Source organism: Megalopta genalis, chromosome 3 (assembly GCF_051020955.1).
Source record: "Megalopta genalis isolate 19385.01 chromosome 3, iyMegGena1_principal, whole genome shotgun sequence".
NCBI classification, from domain to species: domain Eukaryota; kingdom Metazoa; phylum Arthropoda; class Insecta; order Hymenoptera; family Halictidae; genus Megalopta; species Megalopta genalis.
Genome location: NC_135015.1, coordinates 22,726,950 through 22,754,422, shown reverse-complemented (window position 1 = coordinate 22,754,422; position 27,473 = coordinate 22,726,950). Strand labels below are relative to the sequence as shown.

Here is a 27,473-nt window from a genome sequence, read left to right as displayed (position 1 = left end):
TTTATTCGAGCCTGAACAAGTTCGCCGTTCGAGGACGCTCGTTCGCGTATTCTTTCGGCTCGCATCGTATCGAGACGCCCCGGTACATTCGCGAACGAACCTCTGGAAAGCCAATTATGGAATAAGGAAGCCGGGCTGCGTCGAAGAGCCGAGCATCGCTCGAAAAAACTGCATTCGCCGCGGCCGCGCGGCCCTCGAAACGGGAACGCTTCGGCGATCCGAGCGATCGCGTTTCGATTCCACGGGTCCGGGGAAAAATCGCAGCCGATTACAAACGCGGGATCGATCGTGCGAATGGAGTTAATTAACTCGGCGCGCGCGTTTCGTCCGGCGACGACGGTCGTTCGTAGCGGGTTTTCGAAGAACGCGATCATTTCCCAGCGTGCCGAGATCGTTACCGGAACGATTCCGGACCTCGCGGGGCGTCGACGGAGAGCCCAAAGTTTCGGAGTCTCTCGCCTTTGAGCGACGACGTCCGTGCATCGAGCGACGTCCGTGCCCGACCCCGACAGAAACTAATAAACGACCGCAGAATTGATTTTACACGGAGGATTCGGCTTCTTGTTGGAATGCACGCGGAGCGGCCACTTCGGTCGTCCGGCGTCGCGTCGCCCAACGTCGCCCAACGTCTCCCAGCGTCGAGACCGCGCGACTCGAGAATATTCATGATTCGACTGTCCCTCGATCGTAAAGGGGCTTCGGACTGTCCTCCGATCTGTCCGAGCTTCCCGGACGGCATTAGCGCCGAGTCACGCAGGAGGTTAAAACTTGTTTGGGCTTATCAACGACCGGTCTCCGGTGTAATTCCGTATTCGGTCGAGCCATAGAACCACGCCAATTTCTCGGCGAACTTGCTCGAGCTGCCGACCAGCTGCCAACTCGTATCAATATTTTAATAGGATCGTTGTTCGCGCGATCGGCGTCGGCGTCGGCGTCGGCGTCGGCCTCGAATTAAATCGTAGATCGAAAATTGAAAATCGCGAACGGCGGTATCGTCGTTTTTACGAAGAAACGAAAATACGAACTTCGGCTCGGTCGAGACGAGGCTTCGTAGCTCGGCATTTCCTCTCTCGCCCCAGTTCGCGCCGCGTATTATTTCCTCGCGATCGTCGGTCGGAATCGACCGCGATCGAAATCCGAGCCGGGAAGCGGAATTAAAAGGCCCGAGGCGTGGAATAGGAAGTCGTTCGCGAAAGCGGTCGACCGTCTGCCGTCGAATCATCCGGCGCGCGATGGCTGCCAGGATCGCGCGCTCTTTAACGTCGAACGGAACGTTTTACCGGGCAAGAGGCTGGTATTTGTGGTGACACTGCAATCACGGGATCGTCGGCACGCGACGCGACGCGACGCGACGCGACGCGGCGCGGCGCGGCGAGACGGCCGACCGCGATCGTTCTCGGCCGTTCCGGCGAGATTTCTGTTTCACCTTGCGGCGATCCGGTGATACGGCCATACGTTTGCCTCCCGACACCGCTGAATTTGACCCAGATACGGCCTGGCACCGTGCATTTGTCTCCGCCGGACCGTTCCATTCGGGGGATTCGGTCTCTCGGCGCTGGCAAGCGATCCGTCCGTTTCCTGGATGACGAACGGGATGAAACGAACCCCTTTTCGGTACCGTTCGCGCCGCCCCGGGTGAATCTGTCGACGTTTCGCCGTCGCGACTCTCCCGTACGCCTTCCGAATCGCGGTACGCCCGAAACAAGCGTTCCTTTCGACCGATCGTTCCACCGCTTCGCCGTATACCGATAACCGATATCGAAACGGGGAACCGGTGGACAATGTCCGAAAAGTTGCCAAATTATTTCACTTCCTATTTCGTAGATTTCCCGGTTCTACGTTCGCAGAGACGCGGATCCGCTGCAAAGCAGGACCGCGAAGCGACGAATAAACCCGACCGGAGGAAGTTCTTGCCCCGGAAATATTCTCGTGGACCGGGGACTTCTATTTGCCGAAGGAATTTCAGTGTTTATCGGCGAAAGGATTTACAGCGTTCGCTCTTCGCAGCGTCTCTCGGTCGCTGCTGATTAGAAGTTTACATTCCACGGCGAAAGACTCCCCTCCGGGCACGTCAAAGAAACCCGGGGACCGTTCCGATCGCAAAACGGACTCGAAAACGGCGATCCGTCTTCCGTAGAGGTTATTTAACTTTGGTAAACGCCCTTCGGATATCTTCGTAACCGGATTCTCGTTGACCTCCGAAACTTCTCGCGAAGCCACGGTCGATGCTGCGATCGTTTGTCGTCGACTCGAACGTTCGCGACGCGAACGAAACAAAGTTCGAGCCACGATGCTCGCGGACGCGAGCACGTTCGTCCGCGAACCAACGTTATCGGGCGCGTTCGACGCGATCGTATCTCGAAGGGCCATCGCTTAGGATTCGAATTAGCCGACACAACCGATCGGAGGTGTTGATCGAACGGGTTCTCGAAGTCGCGGCAAGTGGCTCGTAGAAGACGGACTCGATCGTTCTACCGAGATTTATCGGCCGGCCGAGATTCGCGTGCTCTCCGGAGATACCGGGGAGGAGCTCGAAGCTGCGAAGGCCCACGGGACGATCGAGGTTTGAGGGATGCTCGAGGAGAATTGAAACGTCGTGTTCCCGGTAGAATCGCGGTGCGCCGATGGAGAGAGGCGCGGGTGGAGAGACGATGGAGAGCGGGCGGCGGCGGCGGCGGAGACGTTGAAAGCCTGTCGCGGCTGAGACGCTCGGCGAAGACACCGTTGGAACCTCCCGAAACCGTTCTGCTCGGCTTTCGGATGGAACCGGCTGCTTCGGTCCTGCGTATCGATGCGAACAGAGAGAGAGAGAGAGAGAGAGAGAGAGAGAGAGAGAGGAGACTCGGGTGCAGACTGGGAGGGAAGCGGAACCAGAGAAAGCAAGACCGAAGAAGCGATTTAGCGAGGGAGAGAGCGAGAGAGAAAGAGAGAGAGAGAGCGAAGGCGGTGCACAAGGAATGTTTCATGAAGCGAGCCGGATTCCACGCTCCGTGTAGCTCGCGGGCGCCGCGTCGGCATTGCCGGAAGAAAGCTCGGCTCGGCCCCGACCGCCGCACCGGGAGAATGGGAAAACGGCTCGAAAGCCTAAGTCGGCCGTGGATTCTGGTTCGGACCGCGTTTCGATACCGGAAACGATATTGGACGATGCGCGCGTGGCAAAGCGAATCGCTTCGATATCCGAGGTATCTAGGCTCTCGACGAAGCGTTTCGAGAGTAACGCGACCCGGAGGGACGTTGCCCCTCTCGCGCTGCATCTGCGAGAACTTAGTTTCGCCGGCATCTTGGCGCTGCGCTAGCCATCGAATCCGTGCGCGAACATAATCCGTTCGAGGTCAACGAAACGCCGCTGATAAGCGATAAGAAACCGGCTAGGAACGTTGCCGGCGCGCGCGTGTTTCCGGAACGCTTCTTACGGCTTTACGAGTACATTAGCGCCGGCTGCGTTCGTAAAATAACTTTTTATACCGTGCTCGCGGGAACCGTATTCCGGATTTCCCGTTCCAAAACGCGCTTATCCGAAAACAGGCTCCGCGATCACGTAATTCTCTATTTTAGGGCTTTCTCTTTAATTTATAGGCTCGGCGCCCAACGTACGATTTCGTCGGCCAAAAATCGGGCTTCGGAAATTTAAGCTTGTTATATAACTTGTTTCTATTCGAAAATCAGAGATCCACGGGACGTCCGTCGACGGAGGTCGCGGCGGTGGTGGTCGGTGGTGGTTCCGGTCGCGGAACTCTCGGGTCGCGAGCCGGCTCTCGAACGACCGCTCTCGGTGGAGCGAATCAATCATTTCTCGGGCAAGAAGCTCGCCGACGTTTTTCCACGGGACTCCATCGGTCGGATCTTGGAGGCATTTGCGGCGGACAGATCCGGAAACTTCGGTCACCGTTCCCAGAGGCGAATGGAGTGCTCTTGCCAGCCGCGGGCGCAAAAACTTTAATCGGTTTACCGAATGGACCGCACCGGAGCAGAACGTAACGCAACGTAACGTAACGGAACGGAGGATAGGATAGGAGAGACGAGGGAGAGAGTGTGAGAGAGAGAGAGAGAGAGATGGGGGAAGAGGGTGAGCGTGCTGGACGAACGCTCGATGGGAGATAATTGAAATCCACGTGGAAAGCTAGGGCCCTCCGGAGATTGCCATTAATTAGAGCCATAGATCACCCGGCGTGGTTTGTGACAAGCAGATCCTCGACCCTCTCGGTACGGTAAACCGGCTCCCCGGCTCGTCTTTACCGTGACGCTGCGCGTGCAACCGGTATCTCGCCGGCGAACAGCTACCGAGATCTCCTAGCTGCTACCGCCGCGGCCCGGCCGCCGCCGATAGCGTATCCGCTCGGATCGCGGTAACGTATTCGCGATATCGTCTCGAGCGGATCTCGAATTAGGGGATAGCTGGGAATCGGCAATAGCCGGAGCCGCGACGATCCCCCGCGGATCGTTCTCTACCGAATGCGACCGTTTCGTCGATGGAAACCGCGTCTCCGTCGACGGTCGCGAAACAATATCCAGCGGTGGAAATAAAATAAGAACATCGTTGCGAACAACGGCTTGCTCGCTTAAGTAGAAAAACTTGCAACTGCGCGAAACTTCGGACGACAACCCGCAACAAATACCCGCGCCTCCTTATTCCCACCGTTCCCCCGAGTCTTCCGTTTGTTCCCTCTCAATTTTTCTTGGCAGCCCCGTTCCCCGCTCGATCCCGCGATACCAAGATGACGTTCCAGGTCGCGCAGACTAATTCCGCAGTCACGGTGTCCCTGTAATTCGATACCTCGAGCCGAGGAGCCGAGGGCTGCCCTTCTCAGTATTCTCGGCTGTCTCGGCCGACAAACCGTAGTTCCACTTTTGTTAGAGTCGTATCTGCGATCCGAACTTTTCGCCCGCTCGCTCGTCCATACTTATCAGTGAAAAAGCGTTCCGCCGATAGCGACCGGCAGGAAACAATGAGGAGGAACGTTCCGCGACACCGCTTCCTCGAGTTTCACCGAAACTTTTATTCGACCCCTTCTCCGGAATCCTCTCTCGCCGAACCGACCTCCAGGTGCCTCGACGTTAATTGCCCGGCAATAATTAAGGCCGGCTTCGATTCGTCGGGACGCCCGAACTCTCCGGGGCCCCGATAAATCCGTCGCATGATCGTCGGCCGGTCGCTTCCACGGTCGGAACACGCTTCCATCGGTCACTGGCCGGGAGAAGATACGGGGCCGAGTTTAGGGTATCGGGGAGATTGATTCATGGATAGGAAAATCTGCGGAAACGCGTCCCCTCCCTTCGGCAGCGGCGGCCGTTGCGATACCGGCCGCAGTAACTCGTGAGAAGGGTCCGTTTTGGTCGAAGGAAGACATACGATGTCGAGGCGGCGAGGCGGCGAGGCGGCGAAGCGGCGAGGCGGTACGCCGAAACCGAAGAGCGTCGCCCCGCCATACCTCGGCGTTGCAATGACGAATGTGCCTTAACGACCGTTTACCATGCTCCGCGGTGCCATTACAGAAATTGGCCGCATTCGCGCCGTAATTGGCCGGATTTCGCGATGAAAGTCCGAGGGAAGATCGTCGACTCGAACGCGGATACTTTTCCACCGTTTTACCGCTGTCGGTCTATTACACCGGTGCTAACGCCGTCGGGCCGTGTCCGGTCGCGTGCGGCTATCGCCGTATCCCGGAATCGTCGTAGCTGAAACAGTCGTAGCCGAAGACGGGTCACTCGCGGGCTCGAAAAGAAAAAGCCACGCGTCGGGCCAACGAAACGAACATTCTCCGAAGGACGATAGCCGGCAACGGACGGGTAAAGACGCAAGCGGAAACGGCGGCGGCCGAGGAAACGCGGGAGGAGTCGCGCGAAAAGAAAAGAAAGCTTCGAATTTACAAGCGGAAACGCGTAGACGCCGGTGGTTCCCGGGAAGAATGCGGGAACGTTGGAGAAGAAAATAAGGGGGGGGGGGGCGGGGAGGATTCAAAGGGAATCCGAGGGGTTGGGTGTGGCGGAAGATAGGTGAGGAAGGAAGACAGGGTCGAGGAGGACGGTGTCTCGAGTGCCTCGCTCCCGAGGAGAAGCTTTTTTCATTAAACTACGGAAAATCTTTTTAGGGGATATAAAGGACCGACTCACGGAATTCCTTTGGTCGACCCGAGTCCGGGCAGTGAAATTGCCGGGCGCGATACCCGGCGACTCGATAAAGGCCGAAACAAAGACGAGGAAACAGCCTCCGGACGGGGCGAGGGACGGGGGTGCGGAAGGTTCGCGGGACAAGCGAGAGGGGGTGGTCTCGTCGTACCGGGGCGAAATTCCGTGTTAATGCGATTCACGGTCGATCGCCGGCACAAAAGGGAAACAGCCCTCGAAGGATTCCCACTTTTAGGAAATTGTGCGGCGCGTCCGTCTTTGCCGGACTCGGTTCCGGTCGACGCTCGACGCTCGACGACGCTCGACGACGCTCGACGACGCTCGAACGCGCGCCGCTCGCTTGGAAATTACGGTGGAACGTTCGTCGGCGTCGGCGCGTCTCGTTACCCGGATACAAGCGCGTCCCGACCCTCGGACAACCGCTTCGGCGAATGGAACGTCGAGAACCGGCCGCGCTCCGAGGCCGCAGACGTTGCCCGCGGAACAGGACACGTTTCGCCGTTCTCGGACGAAACGATCGGGATGTTGGAGAGCAACCTTCTTCGAGACTCCGGAAGAAGGAGATCGGTAATAACGTTCTCACGAACGAACCGCTTCTCGAATCGATAAATAAATTTCACCGATTCCGCGGAGATTTTTATGGTCGCCTGGCTCCGCGGTCGACCGTTGCGCGCGACTCGACCGAGAAACGTTGTCGACTCCAGGAGCCAATAACGAGAGAAAAATTGCAATAAATCCGAAACACGCGACCGCGATCGATATCGTGCGCCGGAGAGTCTCCAGGAAATTATTTTCATCGGAGCGAACCTAATTTCTCCGTCACCTGGCAGGTAAAAGCTCGGCAGAGGTTTCGGAAACGGCGAACGTAGAAATTAAACGATACGTCGACGCATCGTTTCCAGCTTCGTTGGTCTCTCCGTCGGCGATTCGTTTCGTAATCGCCGGCGCGTAGACTGCCGGACGATTACGGATCGACGAAGATACCCTCGGGACGGGATAAACCTCGGAGGTGCACCGAAATAATTGCGCTTTTATTCCGCCGGCCGATCGAAGCTAACGGCGCGGTGGCCGCGTTTGCCGCCAGTCGGGAGGATAAATTTTAAGTATTCCCACGGCGCTTATCGCGGGGCCGGATATCGCTCGACGCGTTTTCCTTTTCAGCCGACGCGATAAAATAGCGACGCTTTATCGGATCTTCGACGATCGACGATCGACGATCGTCGTTCTCGGAAAGCCGAACTCGTGGCTCGATCCGCGATCGACGATACGACACGCGTCGCTTTCCAACGATTCGACTATCGATGAAACGACGCGTTCCTTGTTGCAGATCCACGGACCGGGCTCGAGAAAAAAAAACAACCACCGATCTTCCATAGGTGAGTGAAACGTTCTGGGTGAGAACGCGTCGCGGCGCCGTCCACGGTGACCATAAATCTCGACGCTCGCAGTTAAAGGCCGACGGGATTTAATTAATAGCGTCTCGGCTGGCAATCGAGGGCAACGCTGTAATTTGACTCGACCGCGTGATCGATATTGGCACAATATGCGCCACCGGAAATGCATAATTTGCCGGCGCGTCGCATCTCGCTGCCGCTCCGATCGAAACCGGCGGAAAGAGTCGGCCATTTGTCCGACGAACGGCGAACGACGAACGACGAACGACGAACGTAAATGTAACGCGCGAAAGCAGAGTTTCCAGCGGAGGACGTCGCGTCGCGTTCGATTCGTCGGTGTTCGGGCATCGAGGCGCGTTTTTTTCCACGACGCGACGGTCGAACGTCGTAGGCGAACGTCGACGACGAGACAAGATCGTCGCGAAATTGAATCGTCCGGATGGAAATTCGCGTTCGTGGCGACGGACTCGCCTCACCCACGTTCACCGCGCAGATGTACGAGCGCGGCTGCCTCGCGCACGCAGACGGACAGAGACGGAGGAACGGCGCGCGCGCTGGTTCTTCGAGGCACGTATTCGCCGGGCAGAGCTCTCGCATATATCGTTTTCCATGCTCGAGCGCCTCGGAAGTTATACGAGTCCGTCGCGTACGGACCGAATCGTAAAGCTTCTGGACATTGAAAATGGGATTCGAGGGATGACGGAGACCGGTCGGTGGATCGGGGTACGGGCTGCCAGAAGTTTCGACTTCGTTCGGAAACAACGATCCGCTCGGATCTTATTTCCCGGTCGTTCTTTGATCCGACAGCTTGCGCTTTCCTCCGCACTTCCCCTCTCCCCTCTCCGCTCTCACGGATCCCTTTGCAGGACGCAGAGTTCCCGTCGCGGCAGAACCTGCGGCAAACCCGCTCGCGCTCTCGTCCGCCTCGCTCGTCGGAAGATTTTGCGAACGATTCGACGCGTTCCCTGGCAAAACGTTTTTACGCGCTGCGTTCATTGTTCTCGGTACCTCCGTCGATTAAACGGGCGAACCGAACCGCGGAACGTCGATTGTAAAATCTAGAGTTTCGAAACGAGACGGTTGGCAGCTTCGATAACCGTTCGCGCGAGGTCCCTGGAAAGAGACTGCCACAGAAGCAGAGCGCAGTTTTCCGTCAGCATTAACGTAACAAACAGCGTTACGGCGCTTTTAAAGCGCCGTAACGCCGGCAACGGTATAAACAGTGCTCCGCCAGCGTTTATTTCCGCGTGAAACGCGCGGAATCGCTTTGATGCATCCGCATCCGCAACCGCACCCGCGCTCGCATCCGTGCCGAGCCGAGTCGGGTCGGATCGGAACGACCGGCGAAGCAACGCACGGCTCGACGACGCGACGAAATCTTCGCGGACGTCGATAATAATTAGCGTACGCGAGATAACGCCGACGCGGTGCGACGGAATAAAATCGACGTTTCCACGATATTTCTCGAGAGTCGCGAGCCGGTCGGCGCTCTCCGGCGATGTCTGGCTCGAGGATGGACCCGACGCGGCGGAGACCGACGTCCGGACAGCCTCGACGCGGAGCTCCGGAAAGCGTAAAGACTGCGCAAATACTGTACAGAGAGGCGAAGTGTAGCGGGAAAATAAAGCAAGAAAAATTAGAAGAGGTCGGAGCATTTCCGCGAATAGCTCTGTAAACGCGGAGCACGCCGGAGCTCGGGGTCGTTTGGACGAGTTCCGAACGGAATATGTACCGGCCGGGAACTTTTCAGCTTCGGCCGGCCGCGCGGACGAGCGCGGAGGACGGGATCGCGCGTGCGGATACGCCGACGCCGGCGAATATTGCCGACGAGGGACGCGCGTACCGTTGTCCGGACCGGTCGTGTTAAATATCCGCGCCGGCATATACAATAAACGTTTTATTAGAGCGCGGCGATTAATCGAAAGCGACGCGAATACCGAGTGCTCGGAGATTTCCATAAACTGTCCCTATTTTATGCGCAGCGGGATCAGCAAATTATCATATTAAATATTCCGCGTCTCTCGCCCGGCCACGTCGTCGCGCGCTAAATCACGTTAATTATGAATTCCCCGTTTTCGTCGAATCGCAAAAATCTCGATAACGAATCGCTGTTCCTCGCGTTTTATCCGGAGCGGTTTCCTACGAATGGAAAACCGTGTGCCGGCAACCGTTGATATCGATCGAATTTCGGCGATCGGTCCTTCGAAGTATCGCATCGTAGATCAATTAGTCTCGCTTTTCCCTTGAAAAGCGTAAATTGTGAACCGTAAACTGTAAACTGTCAACCGTAAAATGTAAAATGTAAAATGTAAAATGTAAAATTGAAACTGTAAACTGTAAACTGTAAACTGTACAGCCCCGGCGCGGCAAATCCTTCGGGGCGCCGGAACAATAATTAATTATTACTTCCAACCGCTGCCGCGGTTCCGCTTATTACCTTATTTTTCTGCAGTCGCGATTGCCCGGCCGGCGAGACTGCGCAATAAATTATTAGCAGAACTCGCGGATCACGCCGGAAACCCGTGTCTAATTTTATGGCAATTAAAGAGCGAAAGTTGTTGTTTCGAGGCGAAAGAAGTGCTTTTCACGGCAGGCGAAGGCGATCTCTGGGAGGTTGATCTCTAGCGAAACCGAGCCTCGATCGTCGAATCTTCCGCGGAAAATTTCTTTCGAATAATTATTTATAGGACGCGCGATCGCGTCCAACGCGGACGAATTAGTCCGTGCGTCGGGTCGACCAATGGTCGACGGAGCTCGTCGACCGACAGTTCGCGTTCGTCTTCCCTCCAAACGCGGTTCTTTTTTATGGCGACGCGAACTCGTGTGCAGGAGGAAAGGCCGCGCGAAACGCGAGGCCGTGCACTTTGGTGACACGTGTCGCGCGACGGGCGCGACGGGACGCGACGGGACGGGACGGAACCGCGCGCGGGGCAGCTCGTTTAAATTCATTCGCTGGAACAGGCTTCGCGCTTCGTTATCCGGTGATTCGTGCGTTTGAAACATTTCGCCGCGCCTTCCTTCCGAGTCTCGACATTTCGAGAACGAGCAAGCCCTCCCGGTTTTTGCAAACCGATCCTTCGCGGTCTCGGTCTCGGTCTCGGTCTCTCGCTTTCGCTCTGCCGTACGCTCCGTCCCATGGAACACCGGCGATCGCGAAGAAGCAGAGATTCACGGTCGAGATATCGAGGCCGTAGCCGTAAGAATTACTCCGCTCCTATTAGTTATCTAAATGCGATCTTTACGAACGGTAAACGGTTTTTAAGGGCCGCGGTTGCTGGCTCGGCCGATGGGCCGGCGATAGAGGCCACCCCAACGCCCAAATAAGTCGTTTCGCTCCGCGGCAAATTCACCGACCGTGGAAGAAAGTTGAGCCAGATATCCGGGCCGATAGGGGCGCGACTCCTTCGTCGAAGGCGATCCGTTCCTCGCCGAAACAACGTGTTTGCAAATTTTCGGAAACTCCTTCGCGCGTCGAAAGATTTCCGACTCGCGGGGTATTTTGATTCGGGCCCAGCGATTGGGCCCTTGTTCGAAGAATTTGGCGTCGATCGGGACCGACGAACGCGAGAAATCGGTCGCGCGAGCGCTTGCCTCGCCAAGGGAGTCGCGGTTATCTATTACCGGAAAGAACATGCAGTCATAATTGCTTCCTGTAGCACGGTGTAACCGTCGAGGGAGACACCGAGTTTCCCGGGTCGCCGTGCAAACGCGATCGTAGCTCCTCGTACATCATGCGCGTGCCTCGCCTCGCCTCGCCTCGCCGCGGCCGTTGCATAATGCCCGGAACGCGATCTTACCGAGACTACACGCTCGGAAAGATCGTATCGAATGTTATGGAATAATTCGGCGATCGACCAGCGGCTGCCGCTAATCGAACGGCTCGGCGAACCCAAAAATGTCCCATTTCACATTCGAAAAATATTAGGGAAGAAAATTGGAGATTTTCCGGTAGCAACGTTTCTACCGCAACGATTCTAGGAGAAGCATTACGCTACAAGCTTTTCAGCGGTTAACGAACGGGGCGTAATTTCGCGGTTGAAAAGTCTCTACGAGGTTCCTTCCCGGTTCTACTCTACTGCTACTACTACCAATACTACTACTAGAACGTAGATGGTCCGCCAACTCCGTCCGAAAAGAATGTAAAGAATGTAAAGGATGTAAAGGATCCGCTGTTCTAGAATCGAACGCGCAACGGTTCCGCTAGAACCGAATAAAAACACGGAATAGAGATTCTATAAAAATACACCGCGCCGTAAGGAATGCGGGAGCAAGAACGGACGACAAAGCGGTCGAACGAGAAAACGAGTTCCTCCGCGAAGAACGTTTAGCGGGGAAACGGGAGAAGATCGAAAGAAAATAAATCCTGGGTACGCGAGCCGTCACCGCGCAAACGTTGTTCAGCGCGCGTGTTCCGTTCGAGGAAGCGGCATAAACGTCGCCGAGAAAAATGTGCGCGGCGAAAACGGGATGTACCCTGAAAACAGGGTGGAAGGACGCGGGTGCGATATCGTATTCGTAGAAACGTAACGCGAGACCGGAAGGTGGGAGGCGGTCTCGCGTCCGATTCGAATAGAGACGCGAAAAGCGGCGCGCGTCTTAGCTCGGGACGCGCGTTGGGATTCTCCGGGTCCGTGTACCAGCCACGCACGGCCATATATGCATATATCAAAGGCCGGCGTGCGGCTCGGTAGACCAACCGCCTGGCAATGCATCAAGCCCGGTAATTTATAGCGGGACGATTAACCCCTTCGTGTCCGCCGGTGTTCTCTCCACCGGAGAAGATCTGAAAGTCAGATCTGCAGGGGTCGGCTGGCCTAATATACACGCGTCGAGATATACTCGAACGGAATCGGAATCGGAATCCGAATCCGAATCCGAATCCGAATCCGAATCCGAATCCGAATTCGAGGCTAAGAATCCTCCTTCGCCTCTTCCCGTTCAACGTCGGGGCCAGTTTTTCAACCAATGATCGATCGATCGATCGATCGAGTTTCGAGCGGACGCGACGCGACGCCGCGCGGTTTCTACATAGATGGAGCATGAAATTGGTTGTTCGGGATAATTTGTCCTCGATGTCCGTGGTTCGAAACAACGCGCGACAGAACCTAATTCCGATCTTCGGCCCCAAGTATCGCCCTCTTCGAACCCGCGGAAGAAACCGGGAAACGATCTCGCCGCGGCGCGCGACCCTCCGTAACCCCGGCGATTTTCGCAAACGACTTTGCCTAACGAACAACTCGAATGGTCAAAGGCCGCTGACGGACCGGCGACAACGTCGATCGCCTTTTCTCGGACAGTAATTGCAATTAATCGGTTGCGAACCAGCCGCTGCGCTGCTCCCCCTGTTATCGGCCCTCTTCTTCGCTAACGCAGTCTTTAATTTAGGTAGCCGAGGACGCGGCGCGACGTCGAGAGCACTCGGGAGAGCGCCTCGCCGAGTGTACAATTTAACCTGAAGTTATTCCGTCGATTCCTTTCGCCGCTTTATTACTCGTTACCGTGTCCGAGGACCGCCTCGTCGCTCGTTCCCCCGGTTCCGGGCTCGGGCTCGGGCTCGGGCTCGGGCTCCGGGCTCCGAGCTCCGAGCTCCGGGCTCCCGGCACGAAAAGCTCGCGCAATTTACTCTTTCACCGTTCCGCTCTCGACCGGCGTCGGATTTAATGCAATTTCAAAGATTACAATTAGCTATTCCGTTCGTCGGATCTCGGCAACCGTCCTCCGATGCCGACCGCTTCAAAGAATCAAAGATTCGACCCCGCGATCCTGTTGGACGCGCTGCCACGAGATCCACCGACCGTCGTTGCCAATGGAAACACAGACCATGGAACGGTCGATGCGTTTACCGCTAAACGTTTGGTTCGCGCGCGTGCCAGCGTTTCGAACGAGTTCCCATCTTTTTTTTCTCCCATTCTATAACGCGTCCAATTTTCGATTTACCAGACTCTCCGTACAAAAATCGTCCCGAAAGATCTTTCTCCGAGGATCGCCTCGTTGCGAGAAGAACCGACATCGAAACGTTTCGATCTCGTCGAGATCCTCGCGATCGCGGCAAGCTTGAAATCTCGTTTTCGAAGCTCGAGAGGACGTCCGGCGAATCGACGACGAAGAGGCCGTCTCGCGGGAGGAGGCGTCTTATAAAATTAAACAACCTCGGAGCCGGTGTCTTTTCAGCGGCAAAGGCCTCGCGTGTTTTCGTTCCGCACGGATCGCCTCGCGGTATCGAGCAATGGAACTCGTTCCGCGACGGAGCCCCGAACGCGAAACTTTTTCTCGCTCGTCCGTTCGCCCCGGAGCCGTTCCGTCCTCGGCTCGCGAGAACGCGAGGATGCGCGGAGCGGGGGCCAACACCGAACTTTCGGGGAATTCGTTGAAAACGAGCGACACAGATATGGAAGCGCAACTGCGCGCGACGAGCGTTCGGCACAATGCATCGCCGCCGAAACAATGAGACGTTTCTTCTCCGCGGAAACGCCGCGCACCCGTGCACGCTGGCTTCGATAATGAAAATGAGACGGATACACGTGGTGAAAAAAAGCAACGAAACGAAAACAAAAGAAAAGGAGGAAAAGAGAACGGGACTTTGTCTCTCGGTGAACCGTAACGACGCGTCGATAGGCTCGCAACGGTCCGTACAAAAATCTTGCTCGGCCGAATCCGCGAACGTGAATAACGGACGGCGTTGCGGGACTTTCCGCTAAGCAACCAAATTGGCGAACACCGCGCGGTTAATTCGGCGGAAACGAAAGCGCGTCGTTCGATGGAGGAGCATCGATGATTCGGTCGTTCCGGAGGAGAAGATTTTTTGGCGAAAGGAGCGAACGTCCGAAAGGGGACAAGCTGGCTGGCCGGAAGAAGAGAAGAGTTCCGTGAACTCGTTGGAAATGCCAGCCACGAATTTACCGTGACCGCGAGCACGTTGGAAAATCAAATCCCGGCGGATAGTGGCGGAGCCTTTTCGTGTCCACCCGCTGGCAGATACTTTTGCGAACGCGAGCGAAAACTTTCGCTGCTCGTAAACGAGTCAACCAAACTTCCTGTTCGTTCGTCCGTTCGTCCGTTCGTCCGTTCGTCCGTCCGTCCGTCCGGCCATCGGCTCCTGGTCCGCGGTGCTGAAAAAGAATACGATATCGCGTACGGATATTCGTCGAACTTCGAATAAAATAGACTTTGGTTGCTTCGTTCCGCGTTTGCTCGCGCTCCCGCGTCCGAAAACTGCAATTTTCGAATCCTTGGGAAAGAACGGCGCCGGGCACGGCGCGGGGTAAATGTACCGTGCAGCTCTGTAAGTAGTTTCCAAGAGTCCGGTAACGGTGTAAGTTTTCTATCCGAGGCGGTGGCCGAGACGAGGGAGCTCGGCAAATCGAATCGAAACCGTATCCCCGGTAAGTGTCCCGCGAGCGAAAATTCCGGCCGACGCGTGCCGCGTCGTCGCCGGGACCGTTCCATATACGCCGGGAAACAGGCCGATACGTTGATCGAATTCACGGAGTAGAACCGCTTTCCTGTAGGAAATCTCGGTCGACGACCGCCGGTCCACGTATAATCGTCCGCGGGTAGATCAACGCGGCCAAGTAGAACGGATCGGCCGTAGGTCGGGTGTCGCATCTCGGTCGCGACTAGATTACAGCGGCTCTCGGTACGCTCGTTTCTTCGCGGCGAGAAAGTTTATTCGCTCGCCGAGGAGCTCGAGGATGGCTCCGCGTTTGTTCAGCGGATTCGGTTCACCGGGTCACGGACCGTGCTCCTCGGAACGGCGGAGGTAGATTCTTTTCGAGGCGAGGAACGACGGTTTACGACGCGTCGTCGTTCGATTCTAAGCGCGACAAGCTTCGACGATAAAACTCGATCGGTAGCATAATCCGATCGCGCGACCTTTCGCGGGTGGCTCGAGGAGGCTCGAAGGAATTTTTTGGCGTCGAGGAACGAAGCGTTCGACGTCGGTGTCTCGGTATCGCGGACGTCGTGTCGAGGATACGCGTCGGCTCCGTGCACGCGTCGTTGCAACGATCCGGCGCGCGTTCGGTGGCCGGATCGTATATAACGCGTTCCACGAGACGGCACGGATATACGGGACGGGGCCGGGGCCGGTAAACGACCGAAATCTGGACACCGATAACATACGTAGACTCGCATCGCATACGCGGGCTGCATACGCATTTGCATCTGGCATCCGACGCAGGACTCCGCCGCGTTTGGCTGCCGGGCCGCCTCGCTCGTGGATATGCATGAGGGACAGTGGCGAAATTTTGGCCAGACTCGAGCACTCTCGGCGGGCATCCTGCTACCTCGAGGACGCGTGTACGCCGCCGCCGCCGCCGCCGCACCGCGTCGGGCCGCGTCGAGCCGCGCCGCCCGGAATCGCCCAGACGATTTTACATTCTCGTTCTCCGCCTCCTTTTTCGTCTGGCCGCTGGAAACACCGGATACCCCGGCTGCTTTGGAACATTTTACGACGGTGCTTCGGCTCGCCTCGCTTTAAACTATCGGGCATTCGGAGTTTACGATCGTTTCCGCCGTCGTGTACATTACAGAGGGGACCCCTTTAACTTGATTTAAGCCGCAACAATAATTCGTCCTCGACGCGGCCGCCCTCGACCTTTATTTATAAGCCGTCTTCCCGACGAGAGTTCGGAATATCTCCAACGATTCCGCGATGCCCCTCGAGCCATCATCCTCCGTCGTATCGTACCGCATCGAGGGATTACGACGCGCGCAGATTTTCAGTTTCCACGGATCCGGCCGGTCTCGGATGGTTGAATTTTGGTTTTCCTCCTTGAGAAATTGCAACCGAAATATTCTGGAAACGCCAAGTTTCTCGCCAATTCCTATAACAGACCGCGCGGAATTGCTCGGCGCAATTTTGTCGTCACTTATCGCGTTTCCTCGTTTCGTCCGGCGAATTTATCGGCATTCGCCGGGCAAACCGGCCGAAATTCGGCGAAGAGGATCGGCGGTCGGGGCACGGTAACGCGTTTACAAAAGCCGGGCCTGAGAAATTCTAATCTTCGAAACGTTCTCCTAAATTCGTTCGTTCCGAGGTATTATGCAAATTAAATTTTTCCTTTCCGCGCTCGGTTCGATGCACGCGTGTACGCGTGTATCGAAAACGGGAGGAGGAGGGGAGAGAGAGAGATCAGCCACGAATAGCCATTTCCGAATTTCGAGATCCGATAAATACGCCGCCGCCGCCGCCGCGTTCTATTATCCGGCAATGGTCCGTGCGCGCGTCGGTGTATTTTTTCTTTTTTCTTTTTTTTTTTGCAACACCGATCGCCCGGCAAAAATTGTGTCTATACGGGTCGGACGAGAATCGACGCGAAAGGATTTTATTCAATAGCGGGGCTCTTTGGCGCCGCGGCTCGAAAATTGGAAAGTAGCAGCGGATGCGAGCTATTTTACCCAATATCGAGGCTCTTTCGGATCGATCCCGAAATCCTTACAAATTTTCCCACCACCGTGGAAACGACTTCCCTCGTGTTTACGCGGATCCCGCGTACCCCGGGGTGCCAGTGAACAAAATTTGCGCCAGTTTCGCGACTACGATCGCCGATAATAGGCCAACGGGTGCGCGAATTCCCCGGCTTTATTTATTTATCGAGCCGCGCGAACAGTGTATTTTTGCCGGACGTATATTTTCCCACTGCGAACTATTTATACTTTCGCCGGATATTCCGGTTACCTGTGATTTAAATGGACAATTCTCGCGATATTTTAACCGGTATAAAAAACTTGCGCGCGACGCCGCCGCGGTACGCGTTGGCAAGAAGGAACGACGTTATAAATTCGGACACGATTCGAATTAAATTCGTTGTCGGCCTCCATTTTTCACGAGACCGGAAACCCGATTTAGAAGTTTCGCCGATGTCCACCGGAAGTCCGACCGAATCGAACGGGGAATCTTGAAGCGGATCGTGACGCGCCGCGTCGTCGCGGTCCACGCCGAAATTAACGAGCCTCTCGCAACGGCACGGTCGTAGAAACGTCGCGGGACGAGCTAAACGGTAGCGAAACCTCGCCGAGAATCAGCCAAGAAAGGTAATCCATCGGGCAAAACTTCCAGGAAAAACAAGAAAAATGCGAAGAGAAGATCGTCGAGGGAAAGTTGTGGAGTTTCAACTGCCTGCCCGGGATATTAAAGTTATAAATTAATCTACACAGAGAGAGAGAGAGAGAGAGAGAGAGAGAGAGAGCGGGGGAGAGACAGAGGAAAACGCGAGAAGAAAATCAATCGGTGAAACTCGGCAGCGCGGCTTAATCGTTTCCGGAAGAGGGATTAAAGCTTCATGCAAACTCGAGTACGCGTCTTAGGCGCGCAAGGAAACGCGACGCAAACGTTTCGGTTGTTTGCGAAGGATTAGCGCGGTGTCCCCGAGAGGATCTTGGGACACAATAGCAATTAAACACCGCTTGTCTTCGTATCTTAAGAATACAGACGCGAGCCACGTTAATTAGACGACCGGAGATATCCTCCGTTCGCTCGTTCGATCGCTACCGTCCTCGATCCTACCTTGGCAACGTCTTAATCCGACCACGTTCGAGTTTCCAGTTTCTATTCGTTGTTACACTTCCAATTTAGTATCGAAAGCGTCTCTACTTTCGGTAATATACACGCGTTTATCGAGAAACGAGGTTATCGAGACTCGGGCGATCATCGTAGGCGGAGTTTACGAAATTCGGTGAAACGAGTCGGGAGTACGTCGTAGCTCGCGGCAGCCGAGAGGCCAGAATTCATCGTCTCGAGACTATCGGGCCCTCGAGGATGCGGGAGTGGGTTTACGGGGCCGCGGGTGACGATCGAAAGGGACGCTTAAGTAGCCGAGTGGAGCGAGTAGGGCATAGTTCGGCCGTTCGTCCTCGGGAGCCTGGATAATTTAGAGTCGCCGCGCCTCGATAATGGAAAAACGGTACGCGAAGACGCGTGCGAATGGTAAACGTAACTTTCGCCGACTTCCTAGCTACGCACGCTCGGGTGCGCGCGTGTCGGGTCTCGGGATCGGACATCGCGTACGAAGGAAATCTCGTCTCTTCCCGAACCTTTAAAAATGTATCGGACGGAGGTTTCTCGGCCGATCCATAAATAAAACATGCCGCGTAACACGGAATCGATGGATACGAGTCGTACCGATCGCGCGCAGTTCGCTGTGCCGTGTCCGAGTCCGAGCGCATCGATGAAACAACAACGCTGTAAATATTTATCGTTCGTGGCCGACAAATAAATACCGGCAAGGACCGTTCCGTATCCAATAATCCCAAAATATGGATAAACCGCGAAACGCGCCAATGTGCGCCACCCGCCTCCCTCGCCACCCACCAATCCCGATAACAATACCGAATCGACGACTCGTAATCAGCGAACCGCGCCAAACTAATTGGTAGAAAACTTTTTGGCGCGCATCTATGCGTTACCGGCGACGCGACAACTAGCGTCGAATCGTCGCGAATAGCAAACGCTGCCCCGGAATCGAGCGTTCCGACGCGCGATCGCGACGAAAAATATCGGACAACCGCGAGAACGAGCTTATCGTCCGCGTCTCGCGTAGGAATTTCGTAGCCAACCAACGATCGTTGATCGGCTTAACTTCGTACGAAATCGTTCCGCGAACAGTTAATAATCGCGATCCCGAAAGTCGCGCGAATGGAACGGAGCGATCGCGGTGGACCGATTCGAAGCGAGCTTTCGGAGAGAATATCGGCGAGGCGCGATCGCGCGCCAGCAATTGTTTCGCTCGAAACAAAAGGGGTCCGCCCACCCACCGTTTTAAAAGCGATCCTCGCCGGCGAAGAATATTTTCTCTACCGCGACGCTTCGCGCCTCGAGAAACGAGCGGCCGCCGGTCTGCCCGCGGGATAATCGATACAAGCCGTACGGATTATTAGAGGGTTTTCAGACCGCGCATTCGCGTATACACCGTATACACCGTGAATACCGATGCGAGCAGCCGTTTCGTGCCGATCCCGGCTACGGTTTATTTCCCGCTTTCAGCTTGTTTTTCGCCTGCATTTCGGAACGGCGAGCTTCGAATCTCGACGCTGCAAAGCAACGGCGGGCCACCGACGCCGGGCCCCGTTGCGAACGAACGCGGACGTCGACGAGAACGATCCTTTCCGTTTCGTCTTTCGGCAGCGAGCAACGCGCACGGTGGGCCAATATCGCGCTCGCGACGCATTCGAAGAACGATCCGAGCTACGATTTTCGGTACACCGTGACGAAAGAAAATGTTTCGTTCGTACGCGACGGCGATACGATTAGCGTCGTAAGAGGACAATATATATATATTCGCGACGCGCGATCTCCTTTAACGGGAATTCGCGGACCGCGCGACTCGCGAATCGCGTCGACCGTGCGCGCAGCCATTCCAAAGGCGCAGCATTCGTACAGCAGCATCCCTACGGCATCCCATGCACGGCGTATAGCGTACAATTTCGATCGGTCCGATTGAAAGGAAGCACGGTGAAAACGCAGAGGCTAACGATTTCGCAACCAAAACGGATCTTTCTCTACACCGGTTGGGGAAACAAAAAGCGACAAAGAAAAGCGAATCTGCGCCGGCGCATCGGAACGGAGCGCGGCAGTTTCGCCACGAGCCGGGAACGGGAACGGGAACGGGAACGGGCTCGCGTTCGGGACCATAAATCCCGGCGATTTGCGAGCGGACGCGCTCGTTTTGCCAGGTTCCGTCCCGAGGCGGAAGAAGGGTCGCGGTTCGACGCCTTGATTTCGACGAGCTCGACGATCGCCGGCTGACAAATGGACGCGGAACAGCCTCGCCCGCGCGCGACCCGCCGACCCGACGACGCAATTAACGGGGATCCTCGCGAATCGGCGGGAATCGTCGTTGATTTACGGCCGCGGATTCCGAGGAAAGGTGGATCCCCCGGGTCCGGACGGTCCCTTCGAATCCGTTTCGAATCTGCCGCGAGAAATACCGCGAGATTAGACTCGCGTCCCAATTCGGTACAACGAGCTTAATTGCACCCGACCAACCACGAAATCGTGGATCTTCGTATTTTCGAATTCCAACGGCTGCCCTACGAACGTTCTCCTACGGTTGTTCACGGTCCGCGGATTCGATTCGAACGAAAACGATCGTTGCATCGTTTTCATTTCGACGAGATCGCACAGCGATTCGACGAAGAACGATATCGGCGATCGGGCCGTAAACTACTGCGCGAATTTTCCATTTTCGAAGAGCCGGCGTCGAGCAATCGTTATCGTTGCGAACGACTAATATCGATAAAAAGTTAAGTTCGATCCGGACGCGAGAATAGCGGCGGTGCGTCGACGGATTCCTTAAAAATGAAAATTTGCAATTCGACCGACCGAATATCGCTGGAACGTTCGACGGTGTTTCGGGATGAAACGATCGTTTCAAATTTGAGCAGCGAGCGAGTCTAATCGTTCGATTTCTCCCCCAAAAAACAAGTCGTCGATCGCTTAGGCTTCGGTTATCGCTGCAACGTTCGCGTCCGGACGAATGCAAGAACAACGACTGTGACAGCGGTATCGATAAGATTGAAGCGCCTCGCAGCGCCTCGAAGCGCCTCGCAGCGTCGCGTCGCGCCGCGCCGCGCTCGCGCGATCGCGGGGATAGACGTTTTGACGGATCCGGCTGGAATATTCACGTTAATCGGCGGCGAACGGAAATTGGCGCGATAAAAGCGGTCCGCGCGGCCGATACCGTCCCGCGCTCGTCCATAATTACGACACGAATGATTCACGATTCTTCCGTGCGACGCTGAAATAACGGGTCCGTGGTGGCAGTTGTCTCGACGAGCCGGAGCTGCGGGCCGCGCGCTGCAGGCCGTGTGCAGCAACGGGATTCCCCGGGCACGGTTTCGATCGCGACCGTGATTCGCCGCATAAAAATCCTGTTACCGGTACGTTTTATCGTGCCGCGACCGGGCTTCGAATTTAATGCGAGGGTCGTGCCACGACGACGTCGCGACCGCGCTCTCGGAGCTCGATCGTCGATAACTTAGGAGAATTTTATGGGCCACTCGGCCGATGGTTATTTTAGGCGACACCGGATGCCGAGAGAATGCCCGAGACTCGCGAAGCTCGCTTCTATTCCGGATAGTTTCTCGGTCCACGGGACCGGTGAGATATTATCCCAGTCTCGGGATAATATATCAGTTTGTCGGGCCCGTTCGCCCGAAATCACCGATTCGCGTAAACATCGGCGTCGCATCGATCGACGCGTTTCGCTCGGAAGGCGGCTGCTCGCCGTTCGCAGCCTCGGACCGATCTCGAAGCGATCTCGAAGCGATCTCGAAGCGATCTCGAAGCGGCCTCGGTCGCGCCTAGAACCGCGGAGAAGCGTCGAGGAGCCCGCGGAATAACAAAGAGACTGAGCGACAAGGGGCAGACAGGCAAATATCCTTCCGCGAGAGACTTCAAAGTATGGAATGGTAATTGCGGGTAGAACGAAGCCGGTTTTGCACGAGACAGCCCGGTTTCTATTGTACGACTTCCCGTCCCGACTTTATCCGCCTCGACGTTTCACCTTTGCCGCGAGCTAATTCGATGGAGACGCGATCGAGGCGAGGAGGGAGCCAGACTACGTACCACGGTCTACGGTCTACGGAGTTGTAACCGATGTCTTTGTCGAGCCGATGTTGTTATCGACGTCGAGGGCGGATCGCTCGTGGAAAGTCGGCGAGACGCGACGCGCTTCTCGAAACGCGCCCAGGACCGTTGAAGCGACGATCGAGGACGAGCCGTTGGACTTTGCGCGATTTACACTTTGCAAGAATCCGAATACCCAATTTTGTGTCGCGTAAACGCGTACCGCGAATCTCGTGTATCGTCGCGAGGGAGTTTCGTCCGCGTTTTGGCAGGGTTGCTAGGTTGCCGGTCAGCGGGGAGGATACGTGTACGCGCGTCGATCTTATTGCGCGCGCGGCTACGTGCCCGAAATTCGAAGCTGAAAATATTAAACCGGACACCTGCCTGTCAAAACTTTGACCCCGATAAATTCGCGGGTAAAGCCGGGCTCGTAAACTACCCTTTGGTTATCCCGTTCCTCGTCCCCCCCCCCCCCTTCCGCGCTCCAAGATTTCGTCTTCCACCGGTTACTCGTTCCGGTTGCTTCTTCCCTTTCTCCCTCGCGTCCTTATCGCCCGACATTGCACGCTCCGATTAAAAAGTTTCTCGAATATCTCTCGCGCGATGCGAAGCAAAAACCTTCCTCGTCCATGATCAAAATTTCCCCGCGAAACTGTACGTACGGTGGTCGTAGTTTCGCGTTGTGCGCGAAGGCGGTCCAATTAATTTCGCGCAGATCATTATGCGAATCCGCGACGCGTTGCTCGATGTTCAACATTCCAATATCATCTCCTTTCGCATGTTTCAATCAACTTTAGAACGTTCTTGCCAAACTAATTCCGACTAAATTTATCCTGGCAGTTCCGGCAAAATCCCAAACGAATCGAACAACGACGGAGCGAACGGATCGGGGCCTGCCGAAAAGATTCGATTCCCTGGTTCGAAATGGAACGCGAGGCACGTTGCGACGTCGACGTCCGCCGGTCTTCGATCCGACGCTGCTATCTCGAGACGTTCCAGTTTCAATTCGAAACCTAGACCCAGACCTAGACCCGAATCCGCGCAACCAACGGAAACCAGGAAAAATCGAGTAGCTCTCGACCGAGAAACAATCCTCGCGTAAGAGCGGCGAGCGAGGTAGTCGTATCGCTCGATCGACGATCGATTAAGCCGAGCTCCGGTGTCGCGCGCAATCAAGGAGTCGCGTCGCTGCCGGTCCAGTAGATTCGTCCGGGTCGGATCAGGCACCGCTAATCCAGGCAAAAAAGAAATTCCGGTCGAGAGTTGCCGCTTTCCTCGTGAAACGGAGCGTTGTTTCGGCGTAACAAGGGTAAGAAGGAGAAGCTCCCAGGACAGAAAATCCCTAGGAAAATCCTCTCAACGGAAGTAGAATCCCTCGTGAGGCGGCTGGTGGGCGAGTGCGCGGGAGAGCAGAGCAGAGAGTAGAGTCTCCGAGAGGGGAACCGAGGGATAGGGGGGGGGGGGGGTAAAGAAAGAGAGAGAGGAGCGAGCGAGCGAGTGGGGGCGGGAGGGAGCAGCAACTCGACGCGAGCAGATCGAAGCTCGAACTTTTCTCCAGCGGGCTGCAAACGCGTGACTGCGACGTATCCCGGCCTCGTGAAAGAAGACCTGGGGCTGTGGGCCGAGGGCAGAGGGCCGAGACCAGAGAGCCGAGAGCCGAGAGCCGAGAGCCGAGAGCCGAGAGCCGGGAGCCGAGAGCCGAGGGCTGTGGGCTGTGGGCTTGCGAGCTTGCGGGCTGTGGGCTCGCGGGAGAGGGGGCCGCCGAGGAGGGAAAGGGTTGCTCTTGCCATGCAGTCAGCCATCCGACCCGACGGCCCGGCACCCCGCCGCCCCGGCTCCGGCCCCGGCATCCAGCCGGTCGGCCAACCACGCAGTAGGGAGAGTCAGCGACGAGTCGGACGGCCGAGCGAGCGAGCGGCAGTCTAGCGTGGGCGCACGTCGCGGCACCACGTGCAATCGTGAACGCGGATCCGATCGTAGTCGGTGGATCGCGGATCGCGGCCCGCTCGATCGCTCGATCGCTCGATCGCTCCCGGAAATCCTCGAGGAACAGCGCGACTCTCTCTCCCTCTCTCTCTCTCTCTCTTTCTCTTCGTTTCCGATTCCAAGTGATCCGGTGATCTGTGATAGACCGAGCATTCTGTGATCTACGGACGGAGCTAAACCTACGCCGGCAGGAGGTAAAATCTTGATGCTAGAGGATACGTCGTGACACGAGGCTGGCGAAACGTCGCGTCGAGGTCAGTGATCGTCGCGAACTCGCGAGAAACGCGATCGATCGCTCGACACGTGCCGTGTGGGGGATCGCGCGTGAATTATGCAGCCAATCCTCTTCGCTTCTCTCCTCTCCTCTTTCCGCCCCGTTTCTTTCCTTTGCTTTAGTTTCTTAGGGTCGGACGGGGATCGAGGTGAAGGCCGACGCTCGCAGCCTAGGTCCGCGCTTCCGTTCGGAACTCGGTCGATCTTCTCCGTTCGAGAACCGTGCGACCAAGCTGCAAGAATTCCTCGATCGGTAGGATCGGAGATTCCTCGATCGGCGAAACGATCGGTTGCTCGCTGAAAAACATAGGTCGCGACGGACGTGTCCGTGGTGCTGTTACGCGACCGTCCCGTTTCCTTTTTATTCGGTCCGGGAAAGTATCCGTCGACGAACATGGATTTCTTCTGCCCCGACCGGACCCTCTATTCTCCGCGTTCCGCGCTCCGCGTTCCGCGTTTCGCGCCGAGCCGTCCGCGTCCGTGAGAGGTTTCGACGAATTTGTGCTACCGAGTGGCACGGTACGGGTCGATGAATCGGAGCAACCCTCGGAAATGTTTTATCGAGTTCACCGATACGTTCGTGCGAGATCCGTTGGCGCGAGACTAAAAGAGATCAAGGTATCGCGGAGTGGATCGATCGCAGACTCGAACTGCTCGGAGATTCGACGGTGAGGTACGACGTTCTTTTGTACGCTCGAAAAAGAAGGGGTCGCTCGTTTAGAATCGGATGCACCGATTTCCTCGCGATCGTAGCATTCGTTAAAAATATTTGCCGGTCTTCGATCGTCTCGCCATTCCCGCACGGTCTCCCCAGATTTTTCGACGGCCGAACTTCTCGCGAAGAGTTATCGTTTCGACGTTAGCCGGGCCAGCGATACCATCGCCCGTCCGATTCCTCGAACTCCAAATTCCTCCGACGCTTGCCCGAAACCACGGTCGCCCCGTCGCAGGAAAAAAACGTCGATATCCCCCCTGCCCACTTCTCGGTTTCGAGAAGACGGCACAAAGCGGTCCCGACGATTCCGCTCGGTGAAAAGCTCGAGCGAACCGAGGGTTTTATGCGGTCCCGAGCTCGCGGGGCCGTCGGGTCGCGTGATCACAGTTTATTACACGCAACGCGCCGAATACAAATATTCCGTGCGGTTTCCCCCAGTCCATTACACTTTCAACACTGACACAGTTTCTTGGCCGTATTTTTCAAGGGTCTCCCTCCTCGACTCCGCTCGAGCCCGCTCGACCCCTCGGGGTTCGCCGACGAGCGACGGGCGAACGGCTCGGGAACGATCGAGCGAGCTCTCCCCTAACGTTCGCGGATCGTGGAAAGCCGTTCGTTTTTCGAATTATTTCGATGCCTGGCACGCGGTGACTGCGAGCACGCCGGTCTGGCAGCACGCGAGAATGCGAGAACGCGAGAACGCGATTCCGGAGCACCGGACCGACGCGGCACCTGCTCCCTCTTCTTCGAATCGAAACCGCTATCGATCGCTCCTCCGCATACGGCAGGATTAAAGCCACGACGATCCGAGTCGCCGACTCGCGGGAACTAGCGGAGCGGAGCGGAGCGCGGCGGATTAAAAGGTCGGTCTCGCGAGAGAAAATAGCCACTGTTCGACGAGGTTTAATAGCCTGCGAAGAATTTCCAGCGGTTCGGCCGCTCTCCGCGTACGCGGGAGCTCTCGAGCATCGGTAGCGCGTTCGCGCGGATTACGCGCGAAGCGGCTAATCGCGCTTCCCGGTCTGTCCGAAGCAAAAAATATGAAAGAGTCAACGATTAACCGAAGCGGATAACGTTGTTCGACCGAGGTAAAACGGAACTCCGGCAGTCGTAGCCCACGAACGGATCTTTCCGATCCGTTTTCGGAGCGCGCGAGTTTCGCGAAAGCTCCGCGGAATAATATTTTGGTTCGCCGTGAACGGTGCCGAGGTCGACGCCGGACCGGCTCTCGGTCGGCGATGTAATCGTCGAAACGAGCACCGCGAATATACACTCTCGCTTGGTATTTAATATTTGAACGGTGGAAGCCGCTCTTCGAGGAGGCAGCGAGCCTCGAGCTTTTCTTGAAAAATTTAATCACCGGCGCGCACCGTTCGGGAAACTTTCGAACCGAGCCCGAACATAAATGAAACGTCTTTATAACAATATCGGGGAGCGTACAATGTTCCCTCTGTTCTTTGATGGAAAGAGAGAGAGAGAGAGAGAGAGAGAGAGAGAGAGAGAGAAAGGGAGAGGGAGAGAGAGAGAGAGAGAAGAGTAAGGAGGTAATATATCCTTCAAACTGAATAATTCCCGGCAACAAAGCCGGGCTCCGTGAAAAACTCGGCTCAAAGTCCGACGGGAAAAAGTGCCTTTCCTGCGGCACAAAGAAATCTACTACGCCACGTTTTCTATACGATAAATTATTTTTGTTCCGGACAAGTCGTTCTTCCCGGCGAAACAATCGCGATGCAAGCACAATGAGGAAAAACGTCCTACGCAACCGCATGCATTTTAATGGGATTCGGTCTTCGTCCGACCACGGCGCGCCGTTTCTACTCGGATCTCTTTTCTATACGCGAATATAAATCATCGTTAAATTTCTGGATTTCTGGTACGGGGCCGCGTCGCTGAAAACAGAAAAAGAAAAAGAAACGTACGCGTATTTTAATTAACGCGATTCCGTCGCGTGTCCGACCATGGAGGCGTTTTCTACTCGCGGCTAAATTCTCCGCGGAAAGTTGAACGATTCTTAAAACCGTGGGACGACGTCGCGGCTCCGCGGAAAAGAATCCGTGCGCTCTTTTTGTTCCGGGTTTCGCGCGACCCGCTGTCCGCGGTCCGCGGTCCGCGGTCCGCTACCGGACCGATCCGGGACCATTGTTATCGATTGCCATTGGGCCGGAGAACTTTGTCGACGGAAGAACGTGCCCTAGCGTCGTTGATCGTGAAACTCGCCGCGGCGAAGGACGGCCCAGGCCACGGTTACTCCTATCCTCGGCCAACGACGCGAACTCCTTCGCGCGTCCGCGAAACGCGTAGATGTAACGCGCGAAGAAGCCGCTGGGTTGGCCATTTCGTTTCGCGAGAACGCGGCTCGTTTGTTTCGGAGCAACTCCTCGGAATTGCGAGCCATTTAATGCGCACGAACGCG

At 56.2% G+C, this 27,473-nt stretch overlaps 1 protein-coding gene across 5 annotated transcripts in view; it reads left to right on the top strand.

Moving 5' to 3' along the window:
* The window catches only part of LOC117221946 (uncharacterized), a 173,143-nt gene that overhangs the window by 60,563 nt on the left and 85,107 nt on the right, over nt 1-27,473 (top strand). Inside the window, exon 2 of one of the 5 annotated variants that reach the window (XM_076520366.1) lies at nt 7,454-7,502. The exons of 1 other annotated variant lie outside the window; for it this stretch is intronic. The gene's annotated coding sequence lies outside the window, so the exon portion shown is untranslated. Of the gene's footprint in view, nt 1-7,453; nt 7,503-24,000; nt 24,327-24,411; nt 26,605-27,473 lie in introns of those variants that run through there. 3 more of the 5 variants (XM_033473314.2, XM_033473316.2, XM_076520368.1) reach the window with 3 other exon arrangements.